General features: G+C 46.3%; 2 long non-coding RNA genes across 2 annotated transcripts; both read right to left on the minus strand.

Annotated features, from left to right (window-relative positions):
* Window positions 1-1,153: 1,153 nt before the first annotated feature.
* LOC148127138 (uncharacterized) lies at window positions 1,154-5,347 on the minus strand. Its single transcript, XR_015741968.1, has 3 exons — window positions 5,239-5,347; window positions 3,222-3,327; window positions 1,154-1,268 (listed from the first exon to the last, which is right to left on the minus strand). It is a non-coding gene; the product is annotated as an uncharacterized LOC148127138 (long non-coding RNA).
* Window positions 5,348-5,353: 6 nt separating this feature from the next.
* Window positions 5,354-12,578, minus strand: LOC148127139 (uncharacterized). Its single transcript, XR_015741967.1, has 3 exons — window positions 12,440-12,578; window positions 8,112-8,220; window positions 5,354-5,530 (listed from the first exon to the last, which is right to left on the minus strand). It is a non-coding gene; the product is annotated as an uncharacterized LOC148127139 (long non-coding RNA).
* Window positions 12,579-21,952: the final 9,374 nt, after the last annotated feature.

Consider the following 21,952-nt stretch of genomic DNA (forward strand, 5'->3'; position numbering starts at 1 on the left):
TTTCTTGAGCAATTATGCCAGGATAAGAGCCTAGAGTAAGGACTCCTGTAACGGCCCCTGCCAATGCACGGCCAAATGTAGAACCAGAAGACAATTGTGTGTCAATAATGACTTCATCATTATATGTAGGCCCCAGAGAGGAACGCCGCTGTCGAGTTGATGGGAGCGTACCTATTTGAACAGGTAGAGTAAAATAACCTATAGTTGCACATTGATAATTCTGAGGATGAACATTAGTAGCATATTTATCAAAAAAGAACCACATATTAGGATCCTTAAGCTGCCAACCAGCGCATATCGATCCTGTATTAGATTGATCAGAGGCATTAAAAATAGGAAAATTGTCAGGATACATATCAGGAGCTATATTAATTCCATGCAAAGAGGAATTAAAGGTACCTGACAACCAATAGTAGTCAGAACAATAACTATAATTCCCTAGCTTTTTTAATATGTGCTGAGCAGCATTATAATCAGACCAATTATGAAGCTAAGTGTGTTTAGCATGACAACAGAAACACAGACCCCTTGTAAATTGACTAACTTTCAAGTAACGCCAACGGACAGAATTCAATTGCATAGGGGGTATAGAAAATAGCCAGGAGTGTGAAATAGATTGTAGTTGTGAGACAATAAATGTAGAAGACATGATCAAGTTAGGGGTAAAAGAAATTTGACCAAATGCCATTGGGGGCTCATAGTATAAAGTAATATTTGTGCCATGGGTCATAAACATGTATTGGGCATGACAAACCCACCAATTAGGGTCAAGACGAACCACAGAAGTGTCATTTTGAGCAGAAACACCATTAACCATAAACAAGAAAATACAAAGTAAAATGGTAACAGAGTTAGCAGTAATAATAGCAAAAACAACAGCAACAAGATTTTCAGGAGTATGAGGTAATGAGTCCTGTTGCAGTTGTTGTTGAGCTTGATATGTAGTAGATTTAACCAGGCCCCAAGTGATGGGTTGTGGGCGCGTCGACCTTGGAAGACAGACTTCCGTGTTCAGATGAAGATTGAAATCCGGAATCAGGTTGTGAAGGCTGATGCCATGCCATGATACAGACGAACACAGTGCGCAGGAACCCACACTGCTTGTAGAGTAGAAGGATCTTCCACGGTGGCATAACCGCGATCCCAGGTGATCAGCGGTGTAGGGCCTTTCCAGGTTGGATCTGGAGCTTGGTGATACTTTACCAAAGGCCTTGCTAAAGATTCAGTAGTTCGAAAATGCAAATTAACAGGTGAGTCTGCAAGAGAATCTAAAAAGGTTAAATAATTCCAAGTATATAATGCTACAGCAATGAGATTTTGAATCTTTCGCAGATGGTAAGGGCCAGACTCAGTTTGTAATTGTTTCTGAAGCAATGCCTTAAAAGTACGATGAGCTCGCTCAACTATAGCTTGGCCCTGAGAGTTGTAAGGAATTCCGTGCACTAAAGTAATATTCCATTTCTGACAAAAGATTTGAAATTCCTTACTAATATAAGCGGGGCCATTGTCAGTTTTAAACTGAGAAGGCCGACCCATTACAGCAAAAGAGGATAGGCAATGAGAAATAACATCTGAAGTATGTTCATGTTTTAAAACAGTAACCCAAAGGAAATGTGAATGAGTGTCAATAGACATGTAAAGATAACCGTATGGCTTAAAGGTTGAAAATTGAGTTACATCCATTTGCCAAATTTGATTAGCTTGGGTTCCTCATGGGTTGACACCCACTGGAAAGGGAACTGCCAGTTGCTGACAAGCTGGACAAGCATGGACAATATCCCGGACTTGAGATAATGAAATTTTAAATTGCTGTGCAAGCGATTTGGCATTTTAATGAAAATAAGAATGACTAGCAATGGGATCAGCAAACAAAGATGCAACATCCTTTAAGGATTCATCTGCCTTCTGATTTCCTTCAGTCAAGGCATTAGTAAAGGGAGTATGACTTCGAATGTGTGCTACATACAAAGAATGCAAGCGAGTTTCCAAACTATTCTTTAAAGATAAAAACAAGGATAACAAATTCTTATCCAAAGAGAGAGCACAATAAGAGAAGAGATTGCATAGCTAAATACACATATTGAGCATCAACGATCAAGTTAATAAGTTGGTCATTGAACAATCGTAAAGCCAAAATCACAGCAGCCAGTTCAGCACATTGAGCTGAAGTCTGTGTGGCAGTAAATTTAGAATACCATTGTTGTTGCGTCTGCCAGACAACCACACCCCTTGTAGGTGCTCCATCAGTAAAGACTGTAAGAGCTTTAGAAATAGGATTTCACACAAAAATGGAAGAAAAGGCTGGATTTAAAGTAGTAGTAACCACTATTCTAGGATCCTTGGGTAAAGAATACAACAAGTTTCCCACATATTGAGAAAAGGCTATCTGATATGATTCTGAAATTATCATCAAATGCTCATGTTCAACTTTTGTACGAGTGAAAGCTATGCTAATGAGATCCTGTCCTGTAGGATGTAAGGCTCGTTTACGACCTTTAATAATCAAATCCTCTAATGCTGATTGATAAGGATAAATGTTTCTAGGCGGAGTAGCTGACAAATTAATCCATTCATGAATCTTGACCGCTTGCGGGGACGCATTAGAATAAAGACATCCCGTGGGTAAGGGTGTAGTGGGAAGAATAGCTAAGCAAAGTCCTATTGTTAAGGAAGTTATCCTGTCCACAAGCATTCTTAAACCTATTCAATATTTCTTGAAGGCGTGTTCTTTGAGGATCAGTTAATACAACTAGATCTCCTGGTGATTGTGCTCCCTTCAAAGACTGAAATAAGGGCAACATATCACCAGTTGTAATGTAGAAGAATGGGCGTGCCCAATTAATAATGCCAAGTAATTTTTGCCATTGTACTAATGTATATGATTTCTGTACTTGTAATTCAGGAAGAATTGGAATGGAGGAATTGTGCAACATTCTATGTTTCCCATTTTTATTTTTTATAACAAAAACAGGAGTATTCCAAGGACTAGTAGAAGGCTCTATATGACCAGCAGCCAATTGTTCTTGAACCAATTGTTGTAAAGCAGCGAGTTTTTCCTTTGATAATGGCCATTGTTCCACCCAAACCGGCATAGAACAGAGCCATTTAAGAGGAAGAGGCATCATCAAGAATCAAATGAGCATTAAGAAGAGAAAGGATATCACGGCCCCAAATATTAGTATGAATATCTAGAATGTATGGTTGTAGGAAAAAGGACTTACCGGCAGATGTTGTAACATTAATTTCTTGAACACTCTGCCAAGCAGCTGTAGAACCTCCTATTCCCCACAATGAAGAAACTGTCATTTTTGGCCACTGTACTGGCCACTGTAAAGAGGAGATGACAGTAACATCAGCTCCAGTATCCAATAACCCTTGAAATGGTTGTTTATTAAAGAGCATTAACAAAGGATGAGAGGAGTTCAGCTGATGAAGTAAGCCTACAGATAAAGAAGTTGATCCAAATCCTGCATCCCCACGATTACCTATACCAGGAGATGGAATTTCACGTGGAAGAAGCAGCAATTGAGCAACAGAAGAATTACAAGGAAGAACTTGAGGAAGATTCACCCAAATCTGAATCATGAGGATACCAGTGTAATCTGAATCTATTACCCCAGGCACAACAAAATAGTCCTTTTTGTGTGCAGAAGAACGAGGCAAAGTTAAGCCAACTAATCCCAAAGGAAGAGGACCTTTAAATTGAGATGGAACTATTTTAACTTCCATGGGAAATTTAAACTCAATTACCTCTTGAGTGATTAAATCAATCCCAGCGCTACCGGCTGTGGCTGGGGAGGAGAGAGAGAGACTGCTGGAGGAGTCAGAGTGATGGGAAAGGCACGCTTTGGATTCTGGGTGGGTGCCACACTCATTGGCAAGTTTCCCATCCAAAACCAACATTGATTGGCCCAATGAAATGCCTTTTTACAAATAGGGTACTTCTTAGAAGGACGATTCTGAGGCATAGAAGGTGTAGAATGACAGTCCTGAAAGTGGCCAGGCTTCTTACACTTAAAACAGTTACCAATTGGTCACTGTCCTTTCTGAATAGCAGCTGCTAACATATGCATTTTATAAGTTTGTGATCCAATATCCTGGCAGACTCGCAGCATATCTGCCAGAGTGTAATGAGCAGTAGCCTTTAACGGCTGTAAAGCTCTTTTACAATCTGCATTAGCATTTTCAATAGCTAACTGGCGAAGAAGTTCACTAGCAGCTTCCTGATGATCAAACTGCTGTCTAATTGCTTTGGACAGTTGCTCAACAAAGTCAGCATAAGGCTCATTGGCATTCTGTCAAATGTTTGAAAAATTTGCTCTATGTTCTCCAGCTTGGGGTACCTTAAGAAAAGCATGAAAGGCACATTCAGAAACAATAGTTAACGTAGCTGGAGGAAGAACAACTTGAGTAGGAATTGTACCAAATGGTCCAGAACCAAATAGCTGCTCAACTGTATATGCTTCTCCTCCTCCTAAAGCAGCAGCTTGAGCATGTCTTATATATTCACTCTCCCAAACCACATATTGCATGGATGTTAAAATCATGCAAAATATTTGCTTCCAATCTTCAGGGATCATTGTGTAACCATTTTTTATTCCTTCTACAAGTCCTCTTGTAAAATTACCACTAATCCCATAGTCTGTAACTGCCTTTTTTAACTCTCTTAAGATCTCCCTCCCATTCTGCGACTTGCAGTCCAAGCTGTGGCCCCTGACCAGGACGATATTGTACTGGACAAACAGACAGTAATTCTGCAAGTTCTGTTCCTGAGACAGAGGCATCCCTTTTACAAGTCTCTACCATTTTCTAAAAAGAAGACTGAACAATAGAGTCAGGAGGCTTTTGCCCTGTATCTGCAGGAGCTGAGGGAATTGAAGACATATATTCAGGTGAAGAAGGGGGACAAATGACAGCATTAGTATAATGTGAAGGTGGAGGTGCTAAAAAAGAAAGTTCATTGTGACCAAATGTTTCAACTGCATGCCTACATAAATGCCACACATGCAAAACTTCTATTTTTGCTCGAGGTTCAGTATGCAATGTTTTCCCAATACGTTCCTGATCAGTTAATTTTAAAGATCCCTTTTCTGGGTACCATAGGCACTGAGCTGCAATCTCCTGGACCAACCTTAAGAGATTTCTCTCTGGTACCTCGGTATTATTTTTCTTCAACAAATAGCCTAATTCATCTACATGCTTCCTTTGTTCCTCAGAAACTGAAGACCCCATACTTACAGAAACCAAAAGGTTGAAGGTGCACCAAATCCTTGCTGGACAAAGTAAGAGGGTCCCTGTTCAGGCGCCACTTGTTGTAATGACGAGGCAGTCGAGTTGTTTGATCATGAACAACTGAATTATGATGATCTTTATTGGAGTATAGTCTTGCATTTATATACATTTTTAGTTATCCTCCATAATTGGTTAACTTTGGTTGTGACTTATCAGCTTTGACACCAACCAAGAGCCCAGTTTTGGGGACAACAGTTTGATGGAGAATGCAGGCAGGCACGTTTGGATCCACCACTGCCTGAGGGACAAATCAAGGTCATGTAAGTTGGCAGTTGAGAGGAGAGTGAATGGTTCCCAAGAATTATATCCAGCCAGGTACCTTGGCTGTGCGTTCATCCGAGGGCAGCCGCCCTTGAGTCCTCGTGAGCCCATCTGAGCTGTGATGGGGAACTTAAATAGCAAGGGCTCCCGGCGTGAACACGCATGCCATCCTGGCTTAGAGAAAGGGTGACTGAATGACCATAAGATGCCTACTTTTGGGATTGGCCCTGAGATAAGTTCCTGGAAGTATGGGACTCAAAGGTTGAAGCCCAGAAAAATCAAGGTGTGGACAATTTCATCGTGGAGGAAGATATTGGAAACAAAAACCAGGCTTCCTCAGATTGCTTGGCCAAGCTTAACCATATACAGGACGAGGTGAGACTATTGTGGGGGATGCCCCCAGGGGTTGTAAGGTGTGAAGACTAGGGTGGAAGGACTACAACATTCTTAAAAAGACCCCTGAGAAACAGTGGAAACAGTGGCCCCCAACCTTTTTTGTGCCACGGCCCGGTATCGGCATCACAAAATGATCCACGGCCCAGTACCGGCATCAGCACACATGATCAAGGCAAGGCAAGCTGAGCGACCAGCCAGCCAGCCGTCCCCCACTTCTCCCCACCACCTTCAACTCCTCCTTTGTACATTTTTTGTGGTTTTTTGTGCTTTCTTAATCTCCTCTGCCATCAGGACGGCTCTTCATTTGAAGCTGCCCCCCCTTCGATGAAACTAAGGCACGAGGATTCCTTCTCAGCACCCAAACGCCGCTTTCCAACCAGAAAAGCTCACCCGGAAGCACTTTCTCATCGAAACAAAATGGCGGCGCCCAGCAAACTGGCAGCCCAGTAGAAAATGATCCATGGACCGGTACCGGTCCGGGGCCCGGTGGTTGGGGACCACTGGTCATAAGGATGTGTAATAAACCTCCAAGAGGCAAGGGAAAAAGAGGAAAAATCTCAGATAAAAAATCAAAAACTGAAACAGTAAAAGAAGGGGCTCTGCCATCAATGCCCACAGGTAATCCCATAGGATGTATTTTAGCAAATTTCCGAGAATTAGGAGGGGGGGAATTTGGCATGAAAGTTGCTCTGTCAAATTATTGTATGTCAGTGTGACCTCATGAGAGATTGTCACAACCAGGAGATTTCTGTCCCCCACAAGGGTCAGTGAACAGTCATCTGATCAGGGAATTAAAGACAGTTTTGAAGGAAAAGGAGAGACAGACTGAAATACAATACCTGGATCTTTTTACTAAACTAGCCAGCAGTCCTATGTTATTAGAAGAGTGTGGGTGCAAATTGATGCTAATGTGTGGAGAGAGGAAAAGGACGCTCAATAAACCTAGTGCCCCTTCCAGAGTTCTTATGGAACATGTGGAGGATGAATGGCCCCCAGGAAACCTTGGTCCCCAGTGCCCTCCACCGGTGTATTCTTGGCATGAGGTGGCTGGTGCTGAAGGGGTAGGGGACCCAGGGAGACCAAAGGAGGAATCAGATACCGCTCTGGAAGAACAAATGGTCCCAGTAGGTGGGGTCAGGAGGAAGGCGACCAAAAAGGTTCCCGAAGGAACAGATTTGGCTTCCCCAGGATCAACTAGATTCAGCAGCCTACTTGGGCAGACATACAAAATCTGATGGAAATTTTGTTAACTCCAGAGGAAAGAAGGATGCGAAAGGGAACCATGGATAAGGCTTTGCAGATGCAACGGATCTGGACTGGACATGTCCACTGCAGGAGCCAGATTGGGAGCCTCAGTCCATTTGGCTTGCAAAGCTCTCAGACCTTGGTTTTGTTGGGACTCAAACAGGGGGTCCCAAGGGTTGGGAGCTTGGGGAGGGTCTGCCAGGTTCAACAGAGAAGGGATGAAAATCCAGAGAAATTCCTGGAACGCGTTTGTCAAGTGTTTGGGCAATGTGCTGGCTTGGATCCCGAGGTTGAGGAAAATCAGAGAATGGTCAATAGGATTTTCATTGGTCAGTCTGCAGATGACATTAGGGCCAAATTACAGAAGACAGAGGGGGCCCCAGGAAAGGTGATCTCTGAACTTGTGGAATTAGCTTCAAAGGGCAAGAAGAAATGCAATTTTTCTCGCCGAGGCTCTTAGACAAAAAAGTGGGGAGGCCAGGGGAACAACTGACGGAAGAATTCTATGAGGAGGTGGCTTGTGGAGATTGGTAGTTAGGATGTCAAGCAAGAGTGGGTGAGAGAGTATTCCATGTTGCAATATGTGGATGATTTGTGGCTGGGGGCAAACACCAGAGAACTTTGTGTGCAGAGGACTGTGGACTTGTTAAATTGGCTGGGTATCCTGGGTCAGCTGAAAAGGCGCAGATTGTTCAAAAGGAGGTGAAATGTCTGGGTTATGGTGTTTTGCAAGGGCAACAGACCTTATTGGCCCCCAGAAGGGAAGCAATCTGTAGGTTTAAACCACCTGAAAACAGACAGCAGCTGAGATGCTTTGGGGGGATGGCCGGCTTTTGTAGAATTTGGGTCCCTAATTTTGGCCTCATGGCCAAATCTCTTTATGAAGCATTGAGGGTGTTATATATTTGCATACTCACCTTGGATAGGTCAGTCCGGACAGCGGGAAATTTGAAGAGCCGTCATTGGCCACGAGCCGCGAGCAGCCCGCTATAAAAAAGGCTGCAGCGGTTTCGCCGACAATCAGTTCTAGAGAGAATAAAGAGAATAAAAGATCAACTGGGTCTCAAGTCTTTGTTCCCACAATGCAACACTGGTGATGAAGGTGGGATACTGAGACAAAGGAGACCAGTTGTGCACATGGCAACGAGGACCGAGTGAGACGAAATGGCTGGGAACAACTCTCCACCTGCACCATTCAACCCAGCAACTGAAGACTGGGAATCCTACATCGACCGATTCCTCATGTTTCTAGAAGGGAGTGAGCTCCAAGGAATATCTGAACATAGGAAGAGAGCCATCTTCCTCACCCACTATGGGCCCACAGTATTCAAAATGGCAAAGGCATTGGCAGCACCCCACGATGTGAAGAAAATGGCATGGATGGACTTAGACAAATTACTGCGAGCCCATTATGTGCCAACCATTTCATGCCTCATCAAAAGACACGACTTTTATCAGCGCGAACAAAAGGAAGACGAGAGCATCGGAGATTTTGTTGCAGCACTAAGAGACATTGGCGGAGCATGCAAATTCCTAAACATGGATGAGGCCATGAGGGACCGCGTGGTCCTCGAATTAAAAGACCTTACACTACAGGGTCGACTACTAACAAGACCTAAAATAACATTAACGGAGGCCATAGAAGAAGCCACTGCAGCGGAAGCAACACAAAAATCGCCAGCCGCCATGTGACAAATGAATAAAGTAATAAAGGAAACCCCAAAAGACACTAGCCAAACACACAATAGGAAACCAGAGGAAACTCAAAAACTCACCACCACAACACACCACAAGGACATCGAATCCCTATCAGAAGACGACGAGGAAGAAGAAGAGGTAAATCAACTCCGGTGGGAAAAAGGTAGACGGGAGCAAAAGGAAAGGAAGTCAGAATTCCATTGTGCCAGGTGCGGAGGAGACCATCCACATTCCGAATGCCATTTTTTCGATGCTATTTGCAGGTATTGTGAACGGCGGGGACACATAGCTAGGGCATGCCGAAACAAAAATAACTATAGCCCTAGACAAAGATGGAATACCCCTCCCAGGGAGAGGGAAAGGCAAATAGGGAGCCATTGGAGTCAAGAAAGCAGAAACAAGCAGTGGAAAGAAGCCAATAGAAAAGAGGAAACACATCAAACAATAACTATTGGACACTCAAGCTCAATCAATGCGAAAAAGGTACATGTGCAAGTCACCATAGAAGATCAGCCATGTGAGATGGAGGTGGATTCCGGCTCGTATTTATCAATGGTATCATGGAATACTATCAAAAGTCTAATACCTGATATAAAAAAGAGAGCTAGAAATACAAAAACTCACACTAAAAGACTAACAGGGAAACAGAATTCCTGTAGTAGGAACCAGATATTTCAAAGTTAAATTCAAAAAACACACTAAAGTCCTTCCACTAACCATAGTCGACCGGGATTGCCCCAGTCTACTGGGACTCAAATGGTTTGCACCATTAGGAATCGGAGTAACCATAATAAGCATCACTGAGACAGACTGGGAAGAGAACCTGATGAAAGAATTCCAGGACGTCTTCAATGGAGAACTGGGCAAGTACCAAGGGTCCCCTATCTCGTTTAATTTGAATCCAAATATAGCACCAATAAGATTAAAGGTGAGGCGAGTTCCTTTCGTGTTAAAACCAAAAATTGATGAACAATTAGATAAACTTATTGCACAGGGGGTATTAGAACCAATAGACCATGCAAGGTGGGAAACCCCAGTTGTTACTCCTATTAAACCAGATGGGTCCGTATGTATCTGCGGAGACTACAAGGCAACCCTCAACCATGCGCTACAACAAAGCACATACCCAGTTCCGGTGATACGGTACCTATTACGTTCTTTGGGGGGAGGTAGAATCTTCGTGAAATTGGACCTGCACAAGCCTGCCAACAATTGCTGGTTGACCCAGAAACAGTGGAAGCACAAACAATTGTGACTCACAGGGGGGCATTCAAATGCAACAGACTGCAATTTGGAGTTAGCTTGGCCCCGGGGGATATTCCAGAGCTTAATAGAACACCTATTGCAAGGAATAAAGGGGGTGGTACCATACTTTGACGATGTATTACTATCAGCCAGGAACAAAGAACAACTGAAAGACTGCCTGAGGGAGGTCTTACAAAAATTTAAAGAGGCGGGACTTAAAGTTAAAAAAGAGAAGTGCCAATTAGCCACCAATAAGGTTGAAATCCTGGGATACTTCATAGACAAAGTAGGGATCCACCCCACTGAAAACAAAATCAGAGCAATAAAGGAAGCTCCCAGAACCGAAAATAAAACAGATTTACAAGCCTTTTTGGGACTTATTAATTTTTACAATGTATTTTTTCCACAGAAAGCAACGATAGCGGAACCACTACACAGGTTGCTTGATAAGAAAGCTACCTGTACCTGGGGGCGACGAGAAGAAACAGCATTCCAGGGAATAAAAGACTTACTTACATCAGACTGTGTGCTAATACAATACAGCAAAACTCTGCCACTAACATTAACATGCGATGCGTCACCATTCGGCATCGGTGCCATACTCAGCCACATATTACCCAATGGAAAAGAAGCACCTATCGCATTCTATTCAAAAACTCTATCAAAAATGGAGTGGAATTACAGCCAATTAGATAGAGAGGCATTGGCCACAATAACAGGAGTAAAACGGTTCCACGAGTACATCTATGGCAGAAATTTTTCACTTGTCACAGATCATAAACCTCTTTTAGGAATCCTCACAGGAAACAAAGCTACACCTAACATACTGTCACTGCGGATGACAAGGTGGTCCGAATTCCTCGCTGCATATAACTACAACTTGATCTACCAACCAGGAAAGAACATAACACATGCTGACGCCCTGAGCCGTTCCCCCTACCTGAGTTAGAAGAGGATCCTGCACCAACCACATCAACCCTGCAAATCGAGATGTTGGCAAACCTACCCATAACAGCAGCAGACATGGCTAGGGAAACCGCGAGAGACAGAAACCTGGTGTGGATTTTAAATTGGGTAGGTAAAGGGTGGCCAGAGACTGCAAGTGACGAGACTGTTAAACAGTTTCAGAATAGACAAACGGAACTATCTATCTTAAAAGGATGTGTACTATGGGGGGATAGGGTGATCATACCGGACAGATTGAAGGAACGAATACTTGAATTATTGCATGAGGTCACCTGGGTATTGTCAGAATGAAGTCCCTGGCTAGGAGTTATGTATGGTGGCCAGGGATGGATAAGGATATTGGGGAATGGGTAGCAACGTGCAAACAATGCCAAGAATCTAGACCTGCACCCCTTTCTGCATCTGCACTCGACTGGGAAACACCTAGGGGCCCATGGTCTAGTATACACATTGATTTTGCAGGACCAACTAAGGGACACACGTTCTTAATAGTGGTAGACGCTTACTCAAATTGGCTAGAGGTAAGTATTATGCACTCAACCACAACAGAAGCTGTTATTAGACAACTAAGGAAGCTTTTTGCGACACATGGATTGCCGGATTTAGTTGTATCTGACAACGGACCGCAATTCACGGCACTAACATTTGAGAGTTTCCTAGCCGAACAAGGGATAAGGCACGCACTAACAGCTCCGGGTCGGCCGGCTACGAATGGGCAGGCAGAACCATTATACTAAGGAAACACTACACAAATTGGGAACTGGAGATATACAGGAAAAGATATATAAGCTACTAAGTATACAACACATTACACCAAACACCACAACAAATAAAAGCCCAGCAGAACTATTAATGGGAAGGAAACTAAGATCTAATCTAGACAGACTACATCCCACATATAGCCCTGAAAAGCCAACAGACTCCTCCAGTAAGTGCCGCACATTCAAAACAGGGGACCTAGTCTATGCAAAAAACCTCACGGGGGAACCATTGTGGATACCGGCAACAATAACTCAAATAACAGGACCCCGGTCATACAGGGTAGAGACAGAGGACGGAAAGAGCTGGAGGAGACACACAGACCAAATCAGATCGAGGGCCACACTGAGAAACACTAACAATCAGGGGAAAGAATGGGAAGAACTTACACAAACACAGGAATCACCTCAAATATTAAACAAAAATAGCCAAACCAGAGAGGGGGGAGACCCCTCAAACACAAACGAGAGGGGAGGGGGAGACCCTCCACAAGTACGAGAAGTAACAAAACAAACCCTAACAACGATACAACAACCAATACTAACATTAGCCCTGATCGGAAATTGCAAATACGTACCTGAAACCATAGAAGAAGAAGACAGCTTTGAAAGACTGGAGCAGGCTTCAGAGAACCATCAAGAAGCCACTCCTGGTGGGAGCAGCCGAGCTGACTCAACCAGCCCAGAAAGGCCAGGCGGGAGCGGCATGGCTGACTCTACCTTCCATGAGGCTTCACGGAAGAGAATGGGAGAAACAGCGAACCCATCCAAACAGTCCGGAGACAAAACCATGACTGAATTGCGCAGGTCCAGTCGAACCCATAAGAGCCCCACCTATTTACGTGACTATGTAACATAGGGGAGGCCTGATTGGTTGGACTGGACCACATGGGGAGGGGTATATATTTGCATACTCACCTTGGATAGGTCGGTCCGGATGGTGGGAAATTTGAAGAGCCATCATTGGCCATGAGCCACAAGTAGCCTGCTATAAAAAAAATAAAAATAAAGTGGTGAGTGGTTCACTGATGACAGTAGTTTTATTCAAAATGGTGGCCGCAAGGCCGCTTATTCAGTGGACACACCCTGGGAGATTGTTGAATCAGGACCCCTTCCAAGTAGATCTGTACTACTGGCCAAAGTCACGGCCCTAACAAGGGCCTTCCAGTTGGCAAAAGGAAAGAGGGTTAATGTTTACACAGACAGTAAATATGTATTTGGAGTTTGATATCCTCATGGGGCTATTTGGAAAGAAAGGGGTATGCTCACTGCCCGGGGGGTGGGGGGGGGCAATCAAACATGGGCCCCAGATCATACAATATTTGGAAGCTGTACACTTCCCTCAAGAGGTTGCAGTCATGCATGTCAGGAGTCATTCCAACGAAGACACCTTGGTGGCAAAAGGAAATAGGGACAAGGCAGCCAAAGAGGCCGCTCAGCTGGCCCCTGCACAGCTCTTATCCCCTGATTCCCTATCAGTTGGAAACATCCCTGTCCAAATCACCCTAGACTAAGGAGGAAGAAAAATGAGCTCAAGAACTGGGAGCCACTTGGTCCCCAGACGGGTGGTGAAAGTTAGGACAAAGGGTGGTGGTGCTTAAGGTTCCCCAAAAGCTTTGCTGACCCAATTACACAAAGACTCACACTGGGGGATTAAAGCACTCACTGATTTTGCCACCCAATACATCCTGGCAAAAGGCACATATACAGTGGCTAACCAAGTCACTGTAGCCTGTCTCCGTTGTACACAAAACAACCCAAAGACAGCATGGAAACCTCCTTTCGGAGTCTTCCTACAGGGCTCATACATAGGTGCTGTGTGGCAAATAGATTTCACCAAATTTCCCTGGAAACTGGGATTTAGATATCTCTTGATTTTGGTGTGTACTTTTTCTGGGTGGGCTGAGGCTTTTCCATGCCATATAAATAAAGCCAAGGAAGTAGCCCGCACATAACTAAAAGACATTGTGCCAAGATTTGGGGTGCCTTTGCATATTTCCTCAGATTCTGGCCCACACATCACAGCACAGGTGACACAAACGGTTTCCCAGGTGCTTGGAATTAAGTGGAAACTTCATGCAGTTTATTCCCCCAATAGTAGTGGTTTTGTTGAAAAATTTAATGACTTGATTAAATGACAGATATCCAAACTCTGTCAGAAAGCAGACCTCCACTGGCCGCAAGCCATTCCCGTAGCATTGTTACGGCTCAGAACTGCCCCACGAAAACACACTGGCCTTAGCCCCTTTGAATTCCTGTATGGATGTGCATCTCTGTTCTGTAGAATAGGTGGGGAGGCTGTGCATTTTGGGGCGGAGGAGACTCTCTATCAGTAGGTGAGCCAGCTCGCTGGGGTTGTGAATTCTCTTTCTCGTTACTTGCAGAAAAACAAACCCTTGGGCATGGACCATCCGGTGCATCCCTTTCAGCTAGGAGACTAGATCCTAGTGAAATCATGGAGGCTCGACTCCCCACTCTAGGAGAAGTGGAAAGGCCCGTTCCAAGTGTTGCTGACCACATCTACTACTGGCCACCTGAAGGTGAAAGGCCTGTCCTCGTGGATCCATCATTCCCACAGGAAGAAGTGCCCAGACCAAGAGGTGCCAGAGCAGTGGACTGTGACCCCCAAACCACAGGGCAACAGAGACTTGAGACTGAAGTTTCTTTTCAAATGAAAGGCCACCACCTAATCTGCACTTCCACACCTTCCTCTTGACTTTGCTGACTTGGCCCATTTCGAGGAATGGTAGGACTGCAATACACAGCTATAGGTGCAATGATTTTGGTCCTCGTGTTGCCGATTACACTGACCATGACTTGTCGTATTGGACCTTTTTTCTTCTGGAACTGTCTTGTCCCCAAGGAAGGCGGCATTGCCCCTGTGAACACAGACTGTGACAGTGACAGATGTGCAACCTCTCTGGACACTTATGTTTGAAGCACCTTGGGAGTGGATCTCCTGGAGTCTGTTGGGAGTCTAGGGACTGTGGGCGTTATACCTAGCAAACAAAACTTTGTTTTGGCTCTGTGTGTTGCCCAGAACTGAGACTACTCTTCCCCAGACCATGCCTAATAATTCCCAGCTCCCTGATTAGTTGATTTCATGATTGCAACGGCATCACTGAGTCTGCAGCACCCAAATTCCCACTTTGGCTAAGCAGCAACAAAGCGGGCTCAGACGATGCTCCCTGTTATAGAGTGGCGGAGGAACGAGGCTGAACCAGAGTGCAATGTAAAAGGCTTTATTACAATGAATAAAGGGTTGCCGCGTCTGCCTTCTCACTAGGCAGACTAGCTGGCGGCAACGGGGCTGGCACTGCTCGACAGCCGCTTTTTATAGCCGGCTGTCAAACGGTGCCAGCCAATGGGAGCGGCTGGTGCTCCCGCTCAAACAGCGGACCTGGTTGGGGACTCCAACCAGTTCCAAAGACATAACACTCCTTTCCCCCAGCTGGGAGCATGCGTAGTCCTTCAGGTAAGTTGGTTGTCTGCGCTGGTGGCCAGAACGTCGCAACCCGGGCAAGCTGCTGGCTGGCGTCAAGTCCTTGCCCCCAGGCATCGTCTCGGAGGTTGTTGGGAAGTGGATTCGGTCTGGTGTGGTGCTCTGTGAATTAGGTAAGTCCCCATGTTCGGGCTGACCTTGGGGAGTTGCTTGGTCCGGCCGGCAGGCTGATTCGCTTGGCTGTTGGCTCGGTGCCCCTTGTTGACAGCTCGGACCCTCCAGCGAAGACTCCTGGTCGATGGGGTAGCTCGGATCCTGCAGGGAGCTCCCGTCTGGGTAGGCTGGTACCGGCAGGGAGTCCCCGGTGCTAGGAGGTTGGGTTGGGTTGGTATCAGTTGTGCTTCTCCATCGCCTTCGGAGCTGGTCCACGTGTCTACACCACAGGAGTCCATCTTCCAGAAGGACCCTGTAGGATCTAGGACCTGTGACTGACACAACTTGACCTGGTACCCACAGGGGATCCCCTGCATAATTCCTGGCGTACACCAGGTCGTGCAAGGCAAAGTCCCTGACCAAACTGTCAGATCCTAAAGGGGTGTCTGGGCAGTAGTGGGGGTGCAACCTGTCCAGGGTGGTCCTAAGGCGTCTCCCCATCAAGAGTTCGGCAGGGGATTTATTTGTAGTGGTGCATGGCGTCGTATGCTGGCTCAGAAGGTAACGTGACAGTTTGGAATGCCAGTTTTCCTGGCCAAACCTGGCAAGTGCCTCTTTCGCTGACCTGACTGCCCTCTCAGCCATCCCGTTGCTAGCGGGGTGAAAGGGGGCTGTAAGGATGTGTCTGATGCCCAAGTTGGCAACGTACATGCTAAACTCACATGACGTGAACTGGGGGCCATTGTCAGACACCAGTGTGTCAGGGAGCCCATGGGTAACGAAGAAACGGGTCAGAGCCTTAACAATTGCTTGAGTGGTTGTCGAGGGTAGTAGGGCCAAGTCTATCCACTTGGAATAAGAGTCTACTACAACCAAGAAGGTCCTGCAATGTACTGGTCCAGCCAGGTCGATGTGCAGGCGAGACCAAGGACCACTAGCACTCTCCCACTTGGTAGGCGTGGCTGCTGGTGGGGCAGCCCTGGTTTCTTGGCAAGGTTGGCATGAGCTTACCCAGTTGGAGATTTGGGCATCCATGCCGGGCCACCAAACGTAGCTGCGGGCCAGAGCCTTCATCCTTACGATGCCCGGGTGGCCCTCGTGAAGTACCTTCAGGATGGGTACACGAAGAGTGGCTGGAATGACTACCCTTGTCCCCCACAGCAGACATCCTTGTAGTTTCGACAATTCCTGCTTACGGGTTTTGAAAGGAGCAAAGTCAGCGGTGTATTGTGTTTCCGGCCACCCCCTTCCCACCCAGTCCATAACTTGGGCAATTATTCTGTCTTTTTTTGAGTGCGCAGCAATGTCCTCGGCTGTAACCGGCAATTTAAGTTCGTTAACTTCAAAAATGGCGTGAACAGGTGCTGGGTCTTCGACTGGGACTGGTAGGGGGCAGCGACTAAGGGCATCGGCGTGACTCAAGTTTTTTCCAGGGCGATGCACCAACTTGAATGAATAAGCAGCCAGGAACAAAGTCCACCTGGTCATTCTAGGTGATAGTACCTGTGGGGTTTGCTTATCCCCTGATAACAGCCCCAGGAGTGGTTTGTGGTCAGTTATAAGTTCAAAATGGTGTCCAAACAAAAATTCATGAAACTTTTTTACGGCAGCTACTGCAGCCAAGGCCTCCTTATCAATTTGGCTGTAGTTCCTTTCTGCAGTGGAGAAGGTCCTAGAGAAGAAAGCGATTGGTGCCTCGGAACCGTTGGGAAGCCTGTGGCTCAGAACAGCCCCAATCCCAAAGGGGGATGCATCAGCAGCTAGGACCAGGGGAAGTCTTTGATCAAATTGGATTAAAACTGCATCAGATGTGAGTAAGGATTTGACTGACTTGAAGGCATGGGCTTCCTTGGGTCCCCAATGCCAGGGGGATTCTTTGTCTAACAGTCTGTGTAAGGGTTCAGCAATAGACACTTTGTGCGGGAGAAATGAGGCGTAAAAGTTTAGTAGCCCCAGAAAGGCTTGGAGCTCCGTCTTGTTAGTTGGTGTAGGCGCCTCATGGATGGCCTTTACTTTGGATTCGACTGGGTGAATGCCAGAGGCATCTATCCTATACCCCAGAAAGTCCACTTGTCTAGTGGCGATGGCGCACTTCTCCCTTTTAAGTTTGAGGCCATGCTGCCTAAACTTCTCTAGGACTGCTCTGACTCTCTGTATGAGCTGGGGTCTGTCAATTGCTGAGACTAAAATGTCATCGAAGTAAGGGACAACCCCTGGGAGACCTTGGAGGATCCTTTCCATGAGGGATTGGAATATACCCGGGGCTACACTTACGCCGAATTGGAGGCATTTGCACTTGAATGCCCCTCTATGTGTGACTATGGTTTGTAACTCAGCTGTCTGATCATCTACAGGGAACTGCTGGTATGCTTGGGACATATCTAATTTGGCAAAGATGGTGCCGGGTTCGAAGGTGTGTAACAGGTGTTGAATAACAGGGACAGGGTAGGCGCTGACCTGTAGATAACGATTGAGGGTGGTCTTATAGTCTGCGCAGATTCTTAAACTGCCATCCTTCTTGAGTGGGGTGACTATGGGGGTCTCCCACTTGGCAAAGTCAGTTGGTTCTAACACCCCTTGCTTAAGTAACTTATCTAATTCTAAATCCAACTTTGGATGGATGCCGAAAGGCACTCTGCGTGGCTTAAGGCGAAGAGGGATTGCCTGGGGGTCCACAGAGAAGGAGATGGGGGTGCCAGAATAACAACCCAGCTCGCTGCTAAAAACATCAGAGTAATCTGAGAATAGGGCGTCTACATCAGAAGTTGAGACAGCATGGATCCCAGTTACACTAAGGCCGAGGGAGGGGAACCAATCTAGCCCCAACAGACTGGGGAGGGCACCATTAACAACCACCAAAGGCAAATGGTCTTTAAAGGCTTGGAATTGAACTAAAAACTTGCCTTTCCCGAGGACAGGGATGTTCTTGCCCTGGTAGTCCCGCAGTGTCAGGTGGCATCTCTGCAGCTTCTTCTTCGCAAATCTGGGATGAATCTTCTTTAGGGTTTCCCAGGAGATGATTGAAAGTGCAGATCCCGTGTCTACTTCCATCCTGCAGGGCTTACCTTCTAAAGAAACAGAAATACTGATTTTATTAGGAGTCTGGGAAGTTTGGTTAGCGTGGTAGCAGGTCCTCCACTTGCCTTTGGAAAGTAGTAGGTGGTGGAGGTCTTTGAGGAAAAGTTCGCCCTGCTTGGCAGATTCTAGCGAGGTGGCCTTTCTTTTGACAATTCAGGCAGATGGCGTTCTTAAACCTGCAGGATGCCCTAGAGTGGGAGCCCCCGCAAGCTAGGCAAATGGGAGGTTGCTTGGGGGCGAAGTTGTTTCTCTGCCCTGCTCCTACCTGTGAAGGCTTTTGTTGCTTAAGGCGGTTAATGTCTGTTGAGTCTATGGGGTCTTCTTCAATGAAAACTTCCTCTGAATGGATGGTGGAACTGCTGGGTTTTACAGGAGTTCCTTGAATTTCAGCTGCTGATTGGGCAGAGAGCTCAGCAGCTTGGACTTCCTCCATGGCTAAGGCTAGGTTTAAGTCCTTTTTTGCTAGCAAACGTCTTTGAAGCCTAAGGTCTCTAACCCCACAGACAATCTGGTCCAGTAACATGTCTTCTAGGTAGTCTCTGAAACCACACTGTAAGGCAGCTGTCCTCAGAGCTGCCACATACTCATTAATTGACTCTCCCTCAGCCTGTTTTCTGGTTCGGAAAGCATATCTCCTGGCTATCTGGGATGGCTTAGGTGAGTAGTGGTTGGAGAGGATCTCTTGGAGTTCATCCCACGGAATGCTCCTGATAGCGCGAGGGGCGACTAGTGCTGTAGCGGTGTCAAAAACCGCAGCCCCACAGTAGCTGAGGAAGTAGGATTTTTTCCTGTGCTCAGCAGCATCTGCTAAACCGATGGCATCGAGGAAGTAGCTGAAACGATTTTTGTATGAGTCCCACGTTTCCTCGGCTGGCTTGAATGGCAGGAATGTCGGATTGGCATTCATTTTGGAAAAGGCAGGGCTCGTCCCTTCAGTCTTGATTCAAAATTCGCGCTCTTAGAAGAGCGCTTGCGGCTGCGCTTATCCGGCGGTGTCTGTCTCTCCGGCTACGGAGGCTTTTTGAATTTCGCGCCCTTTGTGAGCGCCGGCGGCTGCGGCTTCAGCGCCCGTGACTTCGTTCTAGTGACTACAGCTCAAAACCCGGAGGCTTTTTGAATTTTGCGCTCTTTGTGAGCATCGGTGGCTTCAGCTCTTCGGAATAGCACTACTGGTAGCCTCTGATCCCACCTTCGTCGCCAGTGTTATAGAGTGGCGGAGGAACGAGGCTGAACCAGAGTGCAATGTAAAAGGCTTTATTACAATGAATAAAGGGTTGCCGCGTCTGCCTTCTCACTAGGCAGACTAGCTGGCGGTAACAGGGCTGGCACTGCTCGACAGCCGCTTTTTATAGCCGGCTGTCAAACGGTGCCAGCCAATGGGAGCGGCTGGTGCTCCCGCTCAAACAGCGGACCTGGTTGGGGACTCCAACCAGTTCCAAAGACATAACACTCCCTTTCCCTTTGGAAATGAGAGCTCCTGCTATTTCCTGGGGCCTGGAGTTCCCTTTATCATTGACAAAGCCTAGGGACATGAAGAACCTCTGCTCCAGCCACTAACTGGCATGTTTCTGGCAGGGAACTTGGGGGTCTGGAATGATGAATATGACCCCTTTCACACTTTCTCTACGAGCATGGCAGTTTGCTTGGAAGAAAACGGGGTCTTCTTCCTGTGTATGTGTATGTATGTCTGCCTTGCAACTGGACTGGGATGTGTACTTGGGTACACCTCTTCCCAAAGATGGGTGTTGTTGCTGGGGAACAGGCCCTCCCAGTCCCTCTCATAGGCCATGTGCAGAAAAGAGAGTGCATAGTGATCCCACTGCTAGCGATCCTGGGGATAGGTACAGCAGTTGGGACAGGGGTGGGTGGCCTAGCTCATTCTACAGTGCAGTTTAAGCAGCAGTCAGAGGAGCTCCAACATAGTCTAGATCAGATCACCCAGACTTTAGTCAAAGTGCAAGGCCTGATCGACTCCTTGGCATCAGTAGTCCTGCAAAATAGATGGGGCCTGGACCTCCTGACAGCTGAAAAAGGTGGTTTGTGTTTGTTTTTAGGAGAAGAGTGTTGTTTCTACATGAATACATCAGTAATGGTTGGAGAAGCTGCAAAGGACCTGCAAGACAGAGCATCCCAGTTGGGACAGAGATTACTGGGGACAGACCAATGGTTCTCATGGTTGCCAGGAACTGCCTGGGTCAAATGGTTCTTGTTCCTGTTGTTGTGTGTAGTAGCAGGACTACCCTTAACCCCTGTGTTACCTCTACTCAGACAACTGGTTATGAGATCAATAATGCAAATAAGGATTGAAAAAGAGTTGATTGTCTTAGGAGGACCTTGGGGAAGTAGGTCCTCGAAGGGGGAAATCAGATGTTGGAACGGATGTACAGAGGAGGCCCTGGGTGTCATATGTGGAGATAGGACCCAGAGGTGGATGGAATGGACATGAGAGTGAGGAATACGAATTTTGATAAAACATTTTCTCTTGTCGTTTCTCTGCCTTAAGCAGCCTTGCTCCTTCCTATCCCTCTCTACAAAAGGAGGGGGATCACTTGGGATGCTGCCTCAGACAAAGATTTGAAACTGCTTTTATTTTTCTCTGCGGAAGGAGGGGGTCACGGGGAGTGGGGGAGCTACCTTCAGCTGCTCTGCAATAGGAAAGGGGTTGGAACTGCACATCCATAGCGAGGCAGAAGTTAACACCTTAAACCACTAGCCAGGATATTAGGGACAAGAATAGCTTGCGTATATGAAAAAAACCTCAAACCACATAGCTGGCACGTGAAACTACGACACTTTGCACAATACCTGTGACCTGGGGTGAAAAACAGGTGACACAACATTCAGCTATGTAGGGAGCTGAGATCCAAATAACCAATCAATATTATCTCTTATGCATGTATTATTAGGGGAAAGACAAAAGGCTAAATGTGACCACCCTTTGAATATAAAAATTGCTGTAAGATTGTAATCGGGACCCTTGGATAGCTTTTGAGCCAAGGTCCTTATATCTTGGTACCAAAATAAAAGTATAATTTTGTACCATGCTTGTGTCTGGTGACTTATCGGCTTCGACACCAAGCAAGAGGCCAGTTTTGCGGACAACCCCAAGAGTCATTCTTGCTCTTTCTACCTTCAAATTGCCAAATTTAAAAAACACTGCTAAATGAATGACAAAACCAGTATGACTAGATAAGTAATTTCTTCTTGAAAGTATGAACCTACCTTACCTCAGCCACCTTCCACCAATCGGTTTGGCAAAATTCTGTATGATGTCAGAGCTTAAAGTTCTCATTAGCAGCGCGGGTAAGGCAAAAAAACTGAAAGAGCCCCGCCTTTGTCATCGCACAGGTTGATTGGTTGGCTTAGCTGTCTGTTTCCATACCAGCCGAGGGTGCTACGGGGTTTAAAGGGAGGATTT

Source organism: Pseudonaja textilis, chromosome 2 (assembly GCF_049901715.1).
Source record: "Pseudonaja textilis isolate UNSWEBS1 chromosome 2, rPseTex1.2, whole genome shotgun sequence".
Lineage (NCBI taxonomy): Eukaryota > Metazoa > Chordata > Lepidosauria > Squamata > Elapidae > Pseudonaja > Pseudonaja textilis.